Genomic DNA, 19,789 nt, shown 5'->3' with positions numbered 1-19,789 from the left:
TCTATGGTATCTTGTTTTGACAGCCCAAGTAAGCAAATACATCTACCATTTAAAAAACTGCTAAGAAAATCAAATAATTTAAGTGATATAGAAGTGCCCTTTGAGGAGAAAGAGTTAAAATAACTGCATAGGTATAAATATTATTTTTGTGTGTCTATAATTAATATAGACTACACTGGCCATCAGTTGTTATGTAGGAATATCTGGAAGACCTAAGTGTGAAAGACTGCTAACATTCTCAATGTTATTATCAAAATATGTACAGGGAACATTTCAAATTAGTGGGGAAAGCATGAATTATTCAGTGAATTGTGTGGAGCCATTTGGAGAGAAATAGTTAAACTCCCACATGATGCCCAACATATAAAAATTCCAGACTCTTCTAAACCCTACATTTAAAAAATAGCTCAACAGCATTAGAGGGAAATGTTGAAAACATTTTTATAGTTTAGGGATCGAAAATATCTTAAGTTTCAAATTCAGAAGCCATCACACTAATGGAGGATAGTCAGAAAAAGGGCAGACAGTGGCAAGGGGCTCCCCATCCTAAGAAAAAACTACCTTTAAAAGGAAAAAGACCCCACCCCGTTATTCTACACCACCCTGGAAGAAGCCCTCTATACTTTCTCTCATGAACAACTACCTGATAGGTAGCTGAGTGTGTGGACAAAAACCTGACTCAGTGACAGGTACACGGAGGGTTAATCAGATTAAAACAGTCTGCCAACAATCTCATAAAAAACCCCAAAAACCTAGAGTCAGAAACTCTAATGGCAACTCTCTCTGGTGCCCTCCCTCTTTGGGAGCTTTGTACTATCACCCAATAAATTTTGCTTTGCTGCCCACCACTCTTCGTCTGGTCTACCTCTTCATTCGTCAAAGCAGCATGACCAAGAAAAGCAGGCACTAAAGGAAAAAAATCCTGAAACAATACTATGTAAAATTTTTCAAATTCTTTTTTTAAAAAAGATTTTATTTATTTATTTATTTATTTGACAGAGAGAGATCACAAGTAGGCAGAGAGGCAGGCAGAGAGAGAGGAAGGGAAGCAGGCCCCCCGCTGAGCAGAGAGCCCAATGCGGAACTCGATCTCAGGACCCTGAGACCATGACCCGAGCCAAAGGCAGCAGCTTAACCCATTGAGCCACCCAGGCACCCAATTTTTCAAATTCTTTACAGCAAACACACACACACACTTAATGGATAAGCAATAGAGTGGGAGAAAATATTTGCAGCATAAAAACAAAGGGTTAATAGCCACCAAATATAGTTTCCACAAATTAATATAACACCAATTATACAATAGAAATATAACCAAAGAGAACATAACCACACAATTCTTTTTGTTAAAGGGTTTTTAACACATTCACAATGTTGTGTAACCATCACCACTACATAAATTTCAGAACATTTCATTATTCCCAAAAGTAACCCATTCATATTAAGCAATCATTCCTTCCTTTCTTAAGCCCCTGGTAACGACTAATCTATATTCTGTGTAAATCTACAATCTACATAAATTGATGAATTTGCCTATTCCAGACTTTTTATGTAAATGGAATCAGATAATATGTAACTTCTTGTGTCTAGCTACTTTCACTTAGTATAATACTTTGAAGGTTCATTCACATTGTGTCATTCATTTTTATGGCTGAATAATATTTCATGGCATGGATATACCATATTATTATACACTCATAACTTGATGGACATTTGGGTTGTTTCCACTTTACAGGTACCATGCATAATGCTGTTATTTGTGTAGTTTTTTATGTGAATGTATGTTTCTAATTCTTTTAAGTATATACTTACCTAGGAATAGAATTGCTGGGTCATATGGTGAATCTATGTTTAATTTACAGATGAGCTGACAAAATGTTTTCAAGAGCAGCTGCACCGTTTTACATTCCCACCAGCAATGTTTGAGGGTTCCTATTTCTCCACATCCTTGCTACATCTTGTTATTTTCTGTTGTTGTTTATTATAACCATCCCAGTGGATATGAAATAGTATCCCATCATGGTTTTGATTTCCATTCTCCCAGTAAATAACAATGTTTAGCATCTGTTCATATGCTTATAGGCCATTTGTATATATTCTTTGGAAAATGTCTATTCCTTTGCCCATTTTAATTGGATTGTTTTTCTTTTTGTTGAGTTGCAAGAGTTTTTATATATTCTGGGTACTAGACCCTTATCAGACATATACTTTCCAAATATCTTCTCTCATCCTATGAGTTTTCTTTTCACTTTCTTGATTGTCTCCATTGAAGCACAGAAGTTTTTAATTTTTATGAAGTCCAATTTCTCTATTTTTTTTTGTTGCCTGTACTTTTGGTATCATATTTAAATAGTCATTTCCTAATTCAAGGCCACAAAGATTTACACCTATGTTTCTTTCTAAGAATTTTATAGCTCTTCCATTCAGAGCTTGATACATTTTAAGTTAATTTTTGTATATGATATAAGGTAGGGGTCCAACTTTATTCTTTTGTGTGTGGATGTCCAGTTGCCCCAGCACTATTTATTGAAGACTATTTATTTCCCATTGAATGGTCTTGGTACCCTTGTCAAAAATCAATTGAGCATAATATATGGGTGTATTTCTGGATTCTCAATTCTATTCTTTTGGTCTCTATGTGTACACTTAATCCAGTACCACATTGCTGTGGTTACTGTAGCTTTGTATTAAGTTGTGAAATCATAAAATGTAAGTTTTCCAAAATTATTCTTCTTTTTCAAGGTTGTTTCTGCTATTTATGGTCCTTTGTAATTCCATATGAATTTTAAGATTGATTTCTCTATTTCTGCAAAAAAAATGCCATTGGGATTCGGATAGAGATTGCATTAAATCTGTAGATCGTTCTGGGTAGCACTGCTATCCTAACAGTATTAAATCTTTCGATCCAAAAACACAGGATGTCTTCCCATTAAGTCTTCTTTCATTTCTTTCAGCAACCTTTTTTAGTTTCTAGTATGTCTTAAACCTCCTTAATTAAATTTATTCCGAAGTATCTTTTTTTGATGCCGTTATAATGGAACTGTTGTCTTGATTTCATTTTCAGATTGTTCATTGCTAGTACATAGAACTAAAGTTGATTTTTTTTATTTCTTAAGTAGGCTTCATGCTGGGTGCAGGGGTGAACTCACACCCTAAGATCAAGACCTGAGATGAGATCAAGAGTTGAATGCTTTACTGATTGAGGCACCCAGGGGTCCCAGTAAAGTTGATATTTTTTTTTGAGAGAGAGAGCAAGAGAGAGTGGGGGGAGGGGCAGAGGGTGAGGGAAAAAGAGAATCTTCAGCAGGTTTTATGCTCAGCATGGAATCTGACTCAGCTTCATCTCACAAACCTCAGATCATGACCTGGGCTGAAATCAAGAGTGAGACACTTAACCAACTGAGACAACCAGGTGCCCCTGTAAAGTTGATTTTTGTATGTTGATCTTATTCTCCGCAAATTTGCTGAAATTTATTAGTTTTAACAATTATTTTATGGATTCTTCAAGGTTACCACATAAAAGCTCATGTCATTTGCAAATAAAAATAGCTTTACTTATTCCTGTCCAGTTTGAATGACTTTTTTCTTGCTTAATTGCTCTGGTTAGAGTTTCCAGTACAATGTTGAATAGCAGTGGAGAAAGCAAACATCCTTGCCTTCTGTCTGATCTTAGGGGGAAAGTGTTCAGTCTTTCACTATTGAGGATGATGTTAGCTATAGGTTTTCTGTTGATGCTTTTTTAAAAAGATTTTGTTCATTTCTTTGACACATAGAGAGAGCACAAGCAGGGGAAGCAGAAGAGGGAGAGGGAGAAGCAAGCTCTCTGCCCAGCAGGGAGCCCAATTCAGGGTTCAATCCCAGGACCCTGGGATCATGACCTGAGCCAAAGGCAGACACTCAACCCACTGAGCCGCCCAGATGGCCCTCAGGGATGCTTTTTATCGTATTAAGGAAGTTCCTTTTTAGTCCTTGTATTCTGAGTATTTTTCTCATGAAAGGGTATTGGATTTTGTTAAATGCTTTTACTGCATCAATTGAGATGAGTTTGTGGGGATTCTATCCTTCATTCTATTAATATGAGAATATTAGTTAAGGAATATTCTCCAATATGGTGTATTACATTGTATAATTTTTATATGTTAAAACTACCCTTGCATCTCTTGCATAAATCCCACATGGTCATGGTGTATAATCCTTTTAATATGATACAGGATTCAGTTTGCTAATACTTTGTTGATGATTTTTGTATCTATCTTCCTACAAGATATTGGTCTGTAGTTTTCTTTTCTGGAATGTCTTTGTCTGGCTTTGGTATCAAAATAATACAAGCTTTGTTGAAGGAGTTAGGAAGTGTTCCCTACTTTTTATATTTTGAAAAGTTTGAGAAGGGTTGGTTCTTTCTTCAATGACCTTTCTGAGCTAATTTTGTAAGGTTTATATTCCTGGCAGCCATTGAATTCTTCATTCTATACACTTAGTGGTCAGCTAGTGATTTAAAAAATTTTTTTTTATTTATTCACTTGTGAGAGAACAAGAAAGCAAGCACAGAGGGAGAGGGAGGAACAGACTCCCCACTGAATAGGGAGCCCCATGCAGGACTCAATCAGGACCCCGGGATCACAACCAGAGCTGACAGTGTGGAGGCCGAGAAAAATTAAGGCCATCCCACCTCAGGTTTAGCCTTAGCATAAGTACAGCCATCTTAGCTCCGGCAGCCATCTCAGACCCGTGTGCCCAAGAGCTGAACTTTCCCCTACTTTACTTTAGCTCTAAGGACCCCCACCCTGCTTTGGTTCCAGAAACCCCCACCCTGCTTTAGTAACAGGAACCCATAAATACCCCTGCCTTAACTAAGCTCGGGGTCCAAGTCCCTGCTCCGCTGTGTCAGGTGTACTTGGGCCCAAGTTTAAGTTGTTAGTTAAAGAAACCCTTGTGTGATTGCATTGGTGTTGGCTCCTTGGTGGTCTCTCAGACGCGAAAACTCAGGTACAACAATGGCAGACATTCAACAGACTGAGTCACCGAGGTGATGAGGGAGCAGGAGGCTGGCTGAAGACAAAGCAAAAGCTGGCGCCTTGCACGCCCCTCTCCATCCGCTCCCCCTCAGTCATATGTGTAGCATCCCTCAGGCAACCCTGACCGCTATGAACAATAAGCAAATAGTTAACTTGCAGAGCTCACAATCCTGCTAGACAGGAGTCTCCCTTGGCTTACAAATGTCCTAAATCTCACTAACAAAGACGATTGATAGCAGGCTTGTGACATCCCACCAAAAAGTCTCCCAACTATCTTAATGTTAATGGCTGGTCTAAAGACAACATTGATCAAGCCCCAAGGGCAAGGCCTCTGTTAGGCCTCGGACATCCAGGCACCTTGTAGGCCCTCTTTAGCATATGAAAACTCCATTGAAACCTCCCTTCCCCTCACCTTCCCCCAACCACAGGGTACATAACCTGCCATCCCTCACAACCCAGGGCAGCTGCTCTTCCTGCCCATGGGTCCTGTCCCCGTGCTTTAATAAACCACCATTTTGCACCAAAGATGTCTCAAGAATTCTTTCTTGGTCATCGGCTCCGGACCTCAGCCCACCGAACCTCACCTAGGTTCTAGAACTTCATCAGAGGCACCCCAATGGTCAGCTAGAGATTTAACAGAGAATTCCTTAAATACCTGTAATAACAACAACAAAACCCCGAATCTCTTGTGTCATTGCTGAGGGGCTCTGTGTGTATTGTAGTATGCCATCAACACTCAGGTAGTTAACAAGTCTGCCCGACCCTTTATTACCTGCTTGCACAGAGACTGTGAGTAAGTCATACGTGAGAGCTTATGGCCTTCTCAGTACTTTCTTGAGCATGTGCCCCATCTTGGACATACGTGTGGCCTTCTAGATTCCGAGGAATATATAGGAGGTTTTCAAAGCCCTTTTCCCCAAAAGCAACTCATTTTCCAGCCTCTCCTCCAAAGCTTTTCAGTTTTCCATTGTTGGCCACTACTGTTGTCTCTTGCTCCAAGCAACAGTAGCTAAAACATTTGTCTTTCAATATTTTCAGCAAACAGCCCCACCTCAGCTCTGAGGGAGTTCCATATTAGGTAAAATGAAGGTAAGCCCTTTGAGCTAATCCTCCCAGGGAGATAATCAGACAGGTCAAAAAAATTAACCACAATTTGGGCTCTTCTTTAAAAAAAAATTAATCACAATTCTTAAGAATAAAGTCTGTTCTGCTCCCTTTAGTACTGGGTGGTTATACCAAAAATGCAGCTTGTTGTCTTCAAGGCCTCTGCCAAGATTGGGAATGAGGAGAGGTACAGGGTAAGTTTAAATGGTACAAAGCTCTCCTACTGAGATTCAGATCTAGTTTCTTTTTTTTTTCAAAAATTTGTTTAAATTCTAGTTAGTTAATAAATGTAATATTGGTTTCATAGATATAGTTTCTTGATTTAGCATTTCCCTGGTTGTTGTAAGCATTTGATTAATTTCCAGAATTCTGAAAAAGTTTGTTCTAACAGTTTTTGCCGGTTTACTCATTGCTTTTGTGGAGGGGTGAACTTTTGGAGTTTCCTGTTCTGCCATTTCACTGATGTTTCAGGTAATTCTTTTTTTGTTTTAAGATTTCATTTTACTTTGTTAAGTAATCTCCATACCCAACATGGAGCTTAAACTTACAACCTTGAGATCAAGAATCACATGCTCCACCAACTAAGCCAGCCACAGGACCGCAGACAATTCTTAAGATGAAAAATAGTTGTGGGGCCCCTGGGTGGTTCAGTCAGTTGAACATATGACTCTTGACTTTGGCTCAGGTCATGGTCTCAGAGTTATGGGATCAAGCCCTGCATTGGGCTCTGTGATCAGAGCTGATGAGGGAGCAAAAGGCTAGCTAAGGACAAAGTAGAAGCCGGCGCCCTACAACCAGCCCTCTTGTGACATTCCTCAGGAACTCCTGGCTGCCCTACAGGAAGAACAAATGGTTAACTAATAGAGGTCATAGTCCTGCAGGACAGGAGTCTCCCTCAGCTTACAAATGTCCTAGTGATTTACAATAACCTAACTTCCAGAAGATCCCCAACTGCCTTCATGTTGGTACCTCATTAGAGAAAAAACAAACAAACAAAACACAGCTTGGTTTGACAATAACCAGGTCTCCAGTAACCTCAGTCTTCTTTACCATATGTCAGCCCTTCTGAACACCCTCTTTGTCCTCACCTTCCCAGCTCCTGAGTACATCATCAGCCACTCCTCGGGATCACGGGGCAGCAACTCTTTCTGTCAATGGGTCCTGTCCCCGTGCTTTAATAAAAACATGTTTTTGCACCAGAGACGTCTTAATAATTCTTTCTTGGTCGTAGGCTCCAGACCTCACTTATATTCTAAAACTTCATCAGTGCGGAGTCTGCTTGTCCCTCTCCCTCCCCAATTTGTGTGCTTGCTTGCGCTCTCTCTCTTTCTCTCTCTAAAATACATGAAATCTTTTTTAAAAGATGAAAAATAGATGACTGTTACCTCACGAGTTATTAGTGAAACACAGATTAAAGTGATATTTTTTTTCTTACTCCATCAGTTAGCAAAAAAGCAAAAAGATTGAGGATATCTAGTATTGACAACAAGGTGTAAGAAAATAAGCACTCACATACTATTGATGGCATAGCTTTTAGCATGCAATTGGTAATATCTCTCAACTTTTTTGATGTGCATTCCTTTCGACTCAGTAATTCTACTCCAAGGAATTTAACTTATGGACACACACACATGTATAAAGATATATTTATAGGAATGGTTTTTGCACAATGTAAGTAAAAATCTAAAGACAAATGGGGTGCCCAGTAGGGGAGTAGTTAAGTAAATTATAGCACCAAAAAACCCTGTAATATACTGTAGAAACAGAAATTTCATCCTAACATCATTGGCAATTGGCTTCTTCCCCTGCCCAAGTGTTGGATGGGGAGGACTAATGGTCTTAGCTTGTGCGGGGAGCAGGGGAAGGAGTCTGGGACTTGGAGGAGAGAACAAAATTAGACAGCAAAATCGCAGGCAGCCTTGGAGAAGGAAGTAAGGAGCTAGAGGTAAATATCTCTTCTCCAGTATTCTTTTGGTTCAGTCCCCTCAGATTCAGTCCATGAACACAAACGACAAACCAAGATGCATAGTATGAGTCCATTTACAAAAGTGTGAATGTGTATGTGTGTGAATTGCATACATGTATATGTATGTATGTATGCAAGTGTCTTTTAAAAGAACTAGATGGAAACACATAAGCTAATAACTATAGCTACATCTAGGAAGAAAAAGGGGGCGATGGGGAAGGAATAAAGAAGTCTTACATTTTACTACGTGTAACTCTATGTTATTTGAACCTTTAGAACAGGAGGGAATTCATCTAACTAAAAAAAAATTATCTAAATTGAAACCTTGTTTAAGATGAGTAATGAAAGCAGACTGGGAAGAGGAATCAGTAGTAATTCCATTTCTCTAGCAACAATGAGCACAGTTAGAGAACCCCAGAGCCCCGAGTGAACTTACAGATTGCAATCTCAAAAGATGAGAGTTGCCCACATTGACGTAGTGAGTTAGTGACAGTTACACGTACAACCCAGGTCTTCTTAATGCAAGAGGAAAACTGGATTCCCAAAACAGAGAGAAAACCTGAAATGACAGTGGGAATCAATGAACCACTAAATGTGAGAAATGTTCTGGAGGCCAGTTGCAGCCCATGGTACTCTCCATCTCCGTGAACGTGGAAGAAACGACTAGAGGCTTGGTACAGACCATGGAATGTAGTGAGAAAGAGGCTGTGGCAGTTTTGCCTTCTACGAGGCCTCTGGTTTTGGTACCTGTCACTTAGAATTCTCCAGAAAGCTGTTTGACAATCATAAGAGGAAATTAAGTACTTCATTGGTATCTGTGGAGTCCTTGACTTTAAAAGAGTCCCATGCCCTGTTTAGCACGTAGAAGCAGCAGCAGTAATAAGCTGTTCTCACTCTTCAAGGTACACTTTTTAACCAATTGTTTTACATGGAGAAGGTAGGGAGAGAGGTAGCAGAATCCAACTCTGGCTAATCTGAATAAAAAAAGAATTTACTGGAATGGTACTGTCAGTGGTGCACTGGTAAATGTTTAATGACCAGCCCTTCAGAACAGCAACAACAACAAAAAATCTGATATGTAGTGTTTACTTATTCTCATCAAATATATACTGCTGGGGCTCCTGGATGGCTCAGTTGGTTAAGCAACTGCCTTCAGTTCAGGTCATGATCCCAGGGTCCTGGGATCAAGCCCTGCATCGGGCTCCCCGCTCAGCAGGGAGCCTGCTTCTCCCTCTCCCACTCCCCTGCTTGTGTTCCCTCTCTCACTGTGTGTGTCTCTCTCTGTCAAAGAAATAATTAAAATCTTTAAAAGTAAGTAAGTAAATAAATAAATAAATACTTCCAAAGATGGCCTATTGTAAGCTACCAGTGTGACATCATCTGACTCACAAAATTCCTGAAAAATCAACAATGGCCCTCAGAGCTGATAGGGGGAATTTCACAGGATGGAAAAGAAGCAGAAGGTCAGCCACCAGGAGGTACCAGTCTTCATGGCAAGAACTACTCGAAGATATTGTCAGGTCACCATCACACTAGCCTCTCCACACAGTTCTCTATATTGCTTCAACCGCTTGTCATAGGCTTTATGACTTTTAGGGAAAAAGTCACTCATTCACCTCAATATCCACAAACTATGTAATCCAAAATTAATGCCTGTGACCACACTGCTACCTCTCAAAATACCCTTAGCTGTGGGCCCTAGTTCACACCCACAAGCTCCAACTTGCAAGGTTTCTTCCTGCTGGTTCCTAAACTGTATGAAATGCGTTTGTACTTAGTTTGCGGCAATGGCTGAATTCATGGCTTCTTACTTTTTTTGTCTTTTCAAAACCCTTCATTATGGAAAATTCACACACACCTACAGAGGTAAAGAAAATAGGGCGAGGAACATTCTCAATAATTGTCAACTCACGGCCAATATCGTTCCATCTATATTCCCATTCTTTTTTTTTTTTCCCTAGGGAAGAAAAGCATCACAAGGAAGATTAGAGACAATTAAGATAGTTACTTGGAGGGTGCCTGGGTGGCTCAGTGGGTTAAGCATCTGCCTTCAGCTCAGGTCATGATCCCAGGGCCCTGGGACTGAGTCCTGCATCAGGCTTCTTGCTTAGTGGGGAGCCTGCTTCTCCCTCTTCCTCTGTCCCTCCCCCTGCTTGTGCGCACACACACACACAGACACACACACAGACTCTCTCTCTCTGTCAAATAAATAAATGAAATCTTTAAAATATATATATATATATATATGCAATCAAAACTTGACCACGGTTAAAAAAATAGGCTGCTCATTGGGGAAGGAAGTCTTTTTTTCCTCTTTATTTTTTTATTCAACTGAAATTAACACACAGTGTTATATTAGTTTCAGATGTACAACATAATGATTCAATAATTCTATACATTACTTAGGGCTCATGATGATAAATTTACTTAATCCCCTTTACCTATTTCACCCATTCTGCCACCCTTCTCCCCTCTGGCAACCACCAATCTGTTCTCTTCATTGAAGAGTCTGTTTTTTGTTTCTTTTTTTTCCTTTGTTCATTTGTTTTATTTCTTAAATTCCACATATGAGCAAAATCATACAGTATTTGTCTTTCCCTGACTGACTTACTTCACTTGGCATTATACTCTCTAGATTCATCCATGTTGTTACAAATAGATTTCATTCTTTTTTATGGCTAATATTCCATTGTTATCTATATGACATCTTTTTTTTTAATCTTCTTTATCCATTCATTTATAAATGAACATTTGTTTCCATACCTTAGCTTATTATAAATAATGCTGCAATAATATAGGGGAGCATATGTCTTTTCAAATTAGTGTTTTCATATTCCGTGGGTAAATACCCAGCAGTGGAATTACTGGATCATATGGTAATTCTATTTTTAATTTTTTGAAGAACCTCCATATTGTTTTCCACCATGGCTGCACCAGTTGCCTTCCCACCAACAGGGTACAAGTATTCCCTTTTCTCTACATCCTCACCAGCACTTGTTTTTTATTTTAGTCATTCTGACAGGTATGAGGCACTATCTCATTGTGGTCTTGATTTGCATTTATTTCCCTGATGATTAGTGATGTTGAGTGTCTTTTTATGTGTCCGTTGGCTATCTGTATGTCTTCTTTGGGAAAATGTCTGTTCGTATCTTCTGCACATTTTTTTCCTTCTGCCCATTTTTAATTGGATATTTTTGGTGTTAAGTTATGCTATTTCAATATTATTAATCACATCTGCAAAGTCCCTTTTCCATACAAAGTAACACCCACAGGTTGCAGGGATTTGGATATGTTTATCTTGTGGGGAGCCATTATTTGCCTATCACAGATAGCAAAAAGATAAAAGGCAACTATAATTCAGACTTCAAATCTGCCTGGATCAGAGCATGATAGAAAACCTAACTAAAGTAAGACTATCTACAAGAAGAGAAAACATTTTGGGGAAGAAGAGTTTACTTTGGGATATGTTACCTGTGATACAAGGGGTTGGTGGGACATCCATATGGAGAGGCCCACAAGAAACTTGCAATATCAGAGTTTGAAGTTTTGGAAAAGTATCCAGGCTGAAGATTAAGATTTGAGAGCATCTATAGAGATATGGTATAGGAAGAGTTTAAGCTCTTTGAAAGTAGATATTAGATGTTTGCAGTTCTAGCCTCAGTGACTAACGTGGTATCTGGTTCATAGGAGATGTTCAACAAGTGTTGAGTAAACAGGTGAAAGTAAGATCCCAGAGATGAACAGCAGGATGAGGTAGACAATATGGAGGAGTAGAGTTTGGGTGAGAGGAGAAAGTTTCCTTCTTTGAAACAAGAAGTAATAAAAGGGGGAAAAGGAGTTTATGCAAAATAATTTTGAAATGAACAGGATATGTTGCAAGATCTCACTTTGGACAATTCTGGAATTATCAAAATGGAAAAGTGACATCATCACTGAGGAATGTTACTGAGAGTGAGACTGAGATTTGAAGAAAGTAAACCATTAAATGTCAGAATGGAAAAAGACCTTGTAGAGTAGCCTATGGGCTACCTACCCTCAGTTTACAGACAGGAAAACTGAGGATTCAAGAAAGAAATACATTTGCTCGGGTTACCAAAGCAAACAGAGTTTAGTTCAATTCATGTAACAAATATTTATTGAATGCTGACTCTATGCCAAGCAGACCCTATGCTAGGTGATGGAATACAGTGAAAAACAAGGCAGACATAGGATCCGACCTCACTGAGTTTTTAGTACAGAGGCAAAGACACAGAAGTAAGCAGGGTGGTAAGTACTATGGTGGGAAGAACTTAAAGAGCCTAAGGAGAGCATAGAGGAGGAAGTATGTGTGGTAACAAGAAATGAATACCAAGACTGGTGAGCTGATATTCCAGCCCAGCTGAGGGCGGACAGTGACTTGGCTGTTCACCCAGGTACCAGTTTCATGACCTAAGTGATATTTATAATTCCAGGGAGAAGAAAAAAAGGCAACTCCCAGGACCTTGACTCTGGTTCTAACATTCCTTTGTACTTGGCTCGTCTCCTCATGTTCCCCAGACAGGCCAGACCATGGGAGGAGCACTTCAGTAAATTGAGTGGTCAACTGTGGATTAAATCCTATAAATCTGAACCCACTAACAAATAGGATAAAAACTCAGAAGTTTAGCTCTATCTTTCCAAGGGTACCCAGGACTGAGGAAGCTAACAGAGCAGGGATTATTTGCCTGAAGTAAGTGAGGTTTGCAGTGAGATTTCAAGTCTACAACCAGGGAGATTAACAGAGAGCACAGCCCACTTTGTTTCACTACTTTAATGTGCTATCACATCTCTCTTAAGACCAGTTGTGCTAGGAGCCAATAATAGCTTAAGACAATTATGTTTTGGCAAAGAACACATTTAAAGTGTACAAAAATATTTATACCACTTCTCTAGCTTGAAGTAAAACAATTACATTTCTATTACTTTTCTAATTAAATGATCCCTAGCCCCTCAGCTTACCCATCATTAGAATATGCTTCTTCACTCTCTAGGGTGCCTCCTCTTGCAAGGGTCCTATGAAACTCAGGGGTCATACTCATTTCAAAGGGTCAGTACTGGCTTCTGTCGACTTGAGGAAAGAAAGCTGGAAGCCCGCTCAGTCCACCTAGGAAATGTTTTCTTCAGCTGTTGTCCCTGTTGCTAAAACACAGCATTGCTAGGAGTCCAGCAGTCCAACCCCATCCTGGGTGCCATAGTGGCTGAGACATATGCTGGCGCAGAAACCTCTCTAAGTATTGGGGGTAGGAACAGAAGTACTGCTGTACTCAGCAGCAGGCAGGTCACGCCACCCATAGGCTTCAGCCTCAAAGCCTGGCTGCCCTGGGTAGTGGCAAGCATCCATCTCTACTCAGATGAAGAAACCAAAACCTTCTCTTGAGGACACGAGTACAGTTTCCCAAAGAAGTGGGAATGCTGGAGGGGCTGAAGAACAAATACTGAGAGCACTTTAGAGAGAGGGGTTGAGAGACAGCCAGCAAGAGTGCCAGTGAGACATCCTTCTTCTGAAGGCCTCAAATGGCAAAATTTCCTGCCATCTCCTCATGGAATTCTAGTGAAAGATTTCATAGATAAAGCAGAGCTTTCCAGTCCATGGGTCCTGACACACTGGGGTGCTTTCAATGGATTAGAAGTAGGCACGGATTATTGATCTTTTTAGTGTTTGGGGCAATCAGGTAGGGTTTAGGAGAGCCAGAGCTCCCAAGCTAGTTGTCACCAGCTGCTGGTGGCTGAGGTAGGTTTTTTTGGGTTTTTTGTTGTTGTTGTTGTTGTTGTTGTTGTTTTCAAAAGACAGACCCTGTAGATCAGAATCTGGAATCTGCCCTATAGTCTTCACAGCCAGCCAGCACAAAGGGCACTTCCGGTGATCAATACTCCATTTCTTCATGCTGAGCAGACCAAGGAGGTGCTCCACCACCAGGACATCAATTTGGGGGAGACCAGGGGAAAGAGTGAGGAGGGGAACTGCTGGGTTGGAGGCTACTGTTCCAAGTAACAGACTCAAATTCGCATTGTCACATGTCACACACTTAGCATGTTTGCTGTCTCCTTTCAGTTGCACCCAACTAAGCTATGTGCGTTCTGCAAATTGTAGCATCATCATGACTGCAAAATACTGTGCTTGACATAAAAGAGTTCAACCAGATTGGAAAACCATTTGTGTCATCAAAAGACATTTCATCATAGTATTTATCAATAAGAGAAAATGACTCTATACGTTGATTCTTGCAAATTTTGGAATGATTGTAAAACAAGGTTTAAATGGTCTTTTTTTTTTATTTCTTTTCAGCGTAACAGTATTCATTGTTTTTGCACCACACCCAGTGCTCCATGCAATCCGTGCCCTCTCTAATACCCACCACCTGGTTCCCCCAACCTCCCACCACCCCCGCCCCTAAAAAACAGTTTTTTAAAGTAAACTCTACACACAATGTGGGGCTCAACCCTGAGATTGAGAATCACATGCTCTACCAGTTGAGCCAGCCAGGTGCCCCCAGGTTTAAATCGTCTTTACCATCTACTTGTGGGAACAAAGTTTCTTGTCAATGGGGTCCATGAAGAATTCAAAGAATCATCACCCAAATCCTACTAGGGGATATGTATAATCCCTTCAAACACAACACCCCATATAAAAAGTTATATCGAAGTGGGGGTGCCTGGGTGGCTCAGTTGGTTAAGTGTCCAACTCTTAATTTTGGCTCAGGTCATGATCTCACGGTGGTGATATGGAGCCCCACTTCTGGTTCACACACTGGGTGTGGAGCCTGCTTAAGATTCTCCCTCTGTCCCTCTCTCTCTGTAAAAAAAAAAAAAGTTATATTGAAGGAAGCTCATGTTTTTCATGAAACAGTTTTGAAAATATTTTATGTGTATTGGACACACATGTTTAATATCTTCTTTCTTAAGATTTTATTTATTTGACAGACAGACAGAGAGAAAGCACAAGCAGGGGGAGAGGCAGGCAGAGGGAGAGGAAGAAGCAGGTGCCCTGCTAGGCAGGGAGCCCGATGTAGGGCTCAGTCCCAGGACCCTGGGATCATGACCTGAGCGGAAAGCAGATGCTTAACCAACTGAGCCACCCAGGTGCCCCACATTTAATATCTTCTTTAACATTTTGTATTTATCTTTCTTTCAATTACATGAGAAGAAAAAGTAATGGATGTTGTCAGTAAGTCTCATATACATACCCTATATTTTCCCCCAGGTGTCATACAGATGTTACCACTTTCCATTTGTGTCACGATATAAAAGGGTTACGAAATCACATCAGGATAAGAAGAAAAAGAAAGAGAGTTGCTTAAACTACTTCGCTAATCAAGACTTACTTATTTACAAGTGGTTCAAATATAACTGGTTTAAGCTGAATAAGCAGTGGGGTTGGAAGGTAACTTTATTTTCCCCAAAACCAAAAATGTATCAATGCTAGAGAAGGAGCTGGCTGCACTGATGACCGGAAGAAGGAACACAAGTTCAACTTGTTCTCACTGTCTCTAGATCTCCATTTCTCTATTTCTCACTGCTGTTTCTCTTGGAATGTTTCCTTTTCTACCTCCTCCTGTCAGATTTTCTACATGAGGAGGGGTAAAAAGAAGGCTTAAACAGATCTGGGCTTATATATTTATAGCTGTGTATAAAAATTCTGGAATAGCGATTCTGATTAACCCACTTTGGGTCAGGTGGCCACCTCATGACCAAGAGTACAGGGTGTTAGCAGAATAGTCACTGAGGAATTCATGACCCTTGATGACCTCAAATTTTTGTTTCCCAAAATCTGCATTGTAGTTCTGTGTATCTCCAGTCTGGAAGAGACAAGATTGGAGTGTTTCTGGGAAGGAATGAATGGTATCACCTTCCTGATTACCTTCCAGGATTCCAGTTATTAGAGAGCTGAGGGGACACAAATCCTTCCCAGGTTGATTATTAGCTAAGGCCCCCAAATAGTCTTAGAGGGATACTACAGATGGTGAAATGGCTCCTCTAGCATGACAGACTTTAAGTTTAACATCCCTGATTTCTCCTCCGTATTGAACCAAGGCCCATGCTACACCAGGGTTTATGAATCAAGATGGGCTAGGATCTGCTGGAGTAACAATCCTCAAATCTCAGTGGCTTAAGATAACAAATATATCTCATTCTCTCTTCATGTCCTTCATAAGTTGGCAGACGTCTCTGCTCATTATGATCACTCTTGGACTCAGCCTGAAGGAAAAAGAATGCTCCAGAGAGTCTACCATTGGTAACTAAGTTCTCTGGTTTAAAAGTGACATATCACCACTACTGTCTTATCAGCTGGGGCTGCTCTAACAAAATACCATAGACTGTGTCTTAACAGAAATTTATTTCTCGCTGGAAAGTCCAAGATCAAGATGCTAACCAAATTGGTTCCTGGCGAGAGCCCTCTTCCTGGTTTACAGATGGGTATTGTCTTGTATCCTTACGAGGCAGCGAGAGCATCTCTATTGTGTCACTTAATTTCCTGCTCCTCTTCCCTCTCCTTTTCCCCTTCCCCTTCCTCTTGCTGCTGCTGCTGTTGCTTCTTCGGTTATTCTTTACTTCATTCTTTATTATTTTTTGTGTCTCTTCCTGTAAAGGCACTCCCATTCCCAAGTGCTTTATCTTCGTCACCTAATTACCTTCCACAGACCCCACCTCCAAATACTATCACATGGGCTTCAGTATATGAATTTTGTGGGCACACAAACATTCAGTCTGTAGCAACTGCTCACACGTCACAGGTTTCACCTAACCTCAGAGAGGCCAGGAAGTGAAATCCTTCCATGTACCTAAGGACAACCAGAAAAAACATGGTTAATAACACTAATGTTTACAACACTGGTATATAACTGTACATATTGGAGAATAGGTGGTTGAGGCCTACAAAAAAATGATGTAGGTAGGTGATCTCTCAGTATTATTGTACCTGATCTCAGAAGAATACAATATGAAAATTGCAAATTATTAAACAAGATCAAACGTGGGTTACATATTCACAGTGCATGAAAGACACAAAAGGATTCAGCTTAGAATCTCTCTAACACATCTAAATGTTTACTCACAGATCATTTATTAAAGAATTCTGTAACTCTCGGGGCGCCTGGGTGGCTCAGTGGGTTAAAACCTCTGCCTTCGGCTCAGCTCATGATCCCAGGGTACTGGAATCGAGCCCCGAGTCGGGCTCTCTGCTTGGCAGGGAGCCTGCTTCCCCCTGTCTCTCTCTCTCTCTCTCTCTGCCTGCCTCTGCCTATTTGTGATCTCTGTCTGTCAAATAAGTAAATAAAATCTTAAAAAAAAAAAAAGAATTCTGTAACTCTCGAGTTGAACCTTCGGCTAACTCTTTTCACACACGTTTGCATTTTTACTGTATGTCGTGTTGCCTATCTCAGTGTTTCTGACACAGCGTATAAATTGATCCACAGGTTTTCCGGGATAAGCTGTAAAGGGTCTCTTGTTAGTGAAACCCAAGGAGAAGACTAAAAGGCACAGTGAAATAAAAAATGTGATGTCAGTTATGCAGAAAAGAAATTCACAGAGGTACGTAAGCTCTTCCCCCACATGAAAAACTCCCCCTTTTTCTTTTCAGAAGTGGCTGGTGCGATTTTCCAAGGAGACTCAGTTGTTGACATGTTTACACATTAAAATGAATAACAAAGACCTGGGAAGACACTATTCCCAGAGCAAAGTTGTTATAACAATAACCCAATATTAACATATGGCAACGCCTTCACTCAAGAGGACACCCTGCACCTCTGTAAAACAAGGACAAAAGTACACTTCTAGTCTGGTTATCTTTGCCAATGAACCTCAAAATCATCAGCAACCAATGCACAGCCAAACTTTGCCACCTCTGACAAGGTGAACCAAACAAAACGTTCAATAACCCTGAAACTTTCAATCAGCCTCTGGGGATTCTGCTTATCAAGTGTTAAGACTGGGCCAGCAAAGTTGGAATCCTTCAAAAGTGGTAGAAAACTTGGCATCGGTCCTCATGGACTTGACATTCCGCTTGAAAGAGACAGACCTGATAGAAAGGAAGGAAGAAAAGAAGAAAGAGAGAAAAGAGGGAAGGAAGGAAGGAAAGGTGAAGTTGCTTTGTAGGCACAAAAAAACAGCCTTCAGCTACACAAGCAATACTACTAACTCACCAGGAACATGAGTACCACCACTACCCTATTGCCCCATCCTCCAACCCCTTAAACTTGGCTGCTTTGCCCCAAATGTATCTGGAAGATTACATTGCATGTCTGGAGGAAATCAAATAAGAAAATTCGGGGGAGCTCCTTCCCAGGAAAACCTAGACAATTTATTGAAGGCTGAGGCACCGGTAGAATCCTCACACCGGAGATACAGAATGTCTGACATTCATTCACTCCCTTACTTAGCCATTCATTTGAAAATGTTTATGAACATCCATTAATCGCTAAGCTGCATGCGAGGCATTGGACAAAATGGACATGGCCCCTGCCCTTATAGAGCTCACATCCTGGTGAGAGAAACTAGTACAGTTGACCTGGAACAACCTAGGGCTTAGGGAAACCAATGCCCCATGTCGCCAAAACTCTACAAATAAATTTTCACTCCCCAGAAATGTAGCTACTAATAGCCTACTATTGGCCAAAAGCCTCACCAATATCATAAACAGTTGATAGATACATATTTTGTATGTTATATGTATGATATACTATATTCTTACAATAAAGTAAGCTGGAGAAGAGAAAATGTTAGCAAGAAAATCATAAGGAAGAGAAAATACACTTACAGTCCTCTACTGTAGTGATCAAAAAAAATCCACACATAAGTAGATCTGCACAGTCCAAACCGATGTTGTTCAAAGGTCAACTGCAAACTGTTAATTATGCTGCTATGACGGAGGAATACAGGGACCCGTGGGGGCACCGAGGAGGGGTCCTCAGCACAGCTTAGGTGAATCAAGGAAAGATTCCAGTGATACCTAAGCTCAAGAGAGCTCTGGGTGGAGTGAAAGTTATATGCAGAAGCACCAAGGAAAAAGACTCAAGTGGACGTCTAGAAAAAGACCACAGAGCAGCATCTTAGAGTGCAGGACAGGAATGGGAGACCAATGGGGAGTGAAGCTAGAGAAATATTCAAGGTACAGGTATTGCAGAACCTTGCAAACCATGGGATCAGAATTTGGACTTTATCCTAATGGCAGTGGGAGTTTGAAGCAGCACAGCGGCCTGCACAAGTTTCCATTAGAGAGCTGGGTCAGGTTGCAAAGAGAAGGAATAGGAGGAGGGCAAGGCAAGAAGAAGGGAACGCGTTGGAGGGCAGCGTTCGGTGCCGCAAGCAAGAAATGATGGTGGCCTGGGAAAGGACTCTAGATGTTAGAGTGGAGAGTAAGAAAGGATGAATTTGAGACGTGTTTTGAAAGTAGACTTGACAGGATTTGGTCGCTGATTAGATAAGGAGATGGGGGAAGAAAGGTTACAGAGGATTTTCAGGTCTCTTGATTTGAGCTACAACTTGTGGCCGTTTAGTGAGCTAGGGGAGGCAGGGTGTTAAAAGAGAGGGACACCTCTAGGGAAGACCGGGGCTTAGCAGCATGAAGTGGTGATGGGCCCCCTAGTCATAGATGAAACCGCCTGGCCTCACTACTCAGAGTGCCATCGGTCATGACCAGCAGCATGGGCATCACTTAGGAACTTTTTAGAAATGCAGAATCTCCAGCCCC

The 19,789-nt window shown here is 40.7% G+C and overlaps 1 long non-coding RNA gene across 1 annotated transcript in view; it reads right to left on the bottom strand.

Annotated features, from left to right (window-relative positions):
* Positions 1–14,310, bottom strand: part of LOC116583482 — a 32,014-nt gene extending 17,704 nt beyond the window's left edge. The window contains exon 1 of the long non-coding RNA XR_004282749.1: positions 13,063–14,310. This is a non-coding gene — a long non-coding RNA (uncharacterized LOC116583482). The remainder of the gene's footprint in view (positions 1–13,062) is intronic.
* Positions 14,311–19,789: the final 5,479 nt, after the last annotated feature.

This window comes from Mustela erminea, chromosome X (assembly GCF_009829155.1).
Source record: "Mustela erminea isolate mMusErm1 chromosome X, mMusErm1.Pri, whole genome shotgun sequence".
Classification (NCBI taxonomy): domain Eukaryota; kingdom Metazoa; phylum Chordata; class Mammalia; order Carnivora; family Mustelidae; genus Mustela; species Mustela erminea.
The sequence above is the reverse complement of the archived record's forward strand: the minus strand, read 5'-3'. Positions and strand labels throughout refer to the sequence as shown.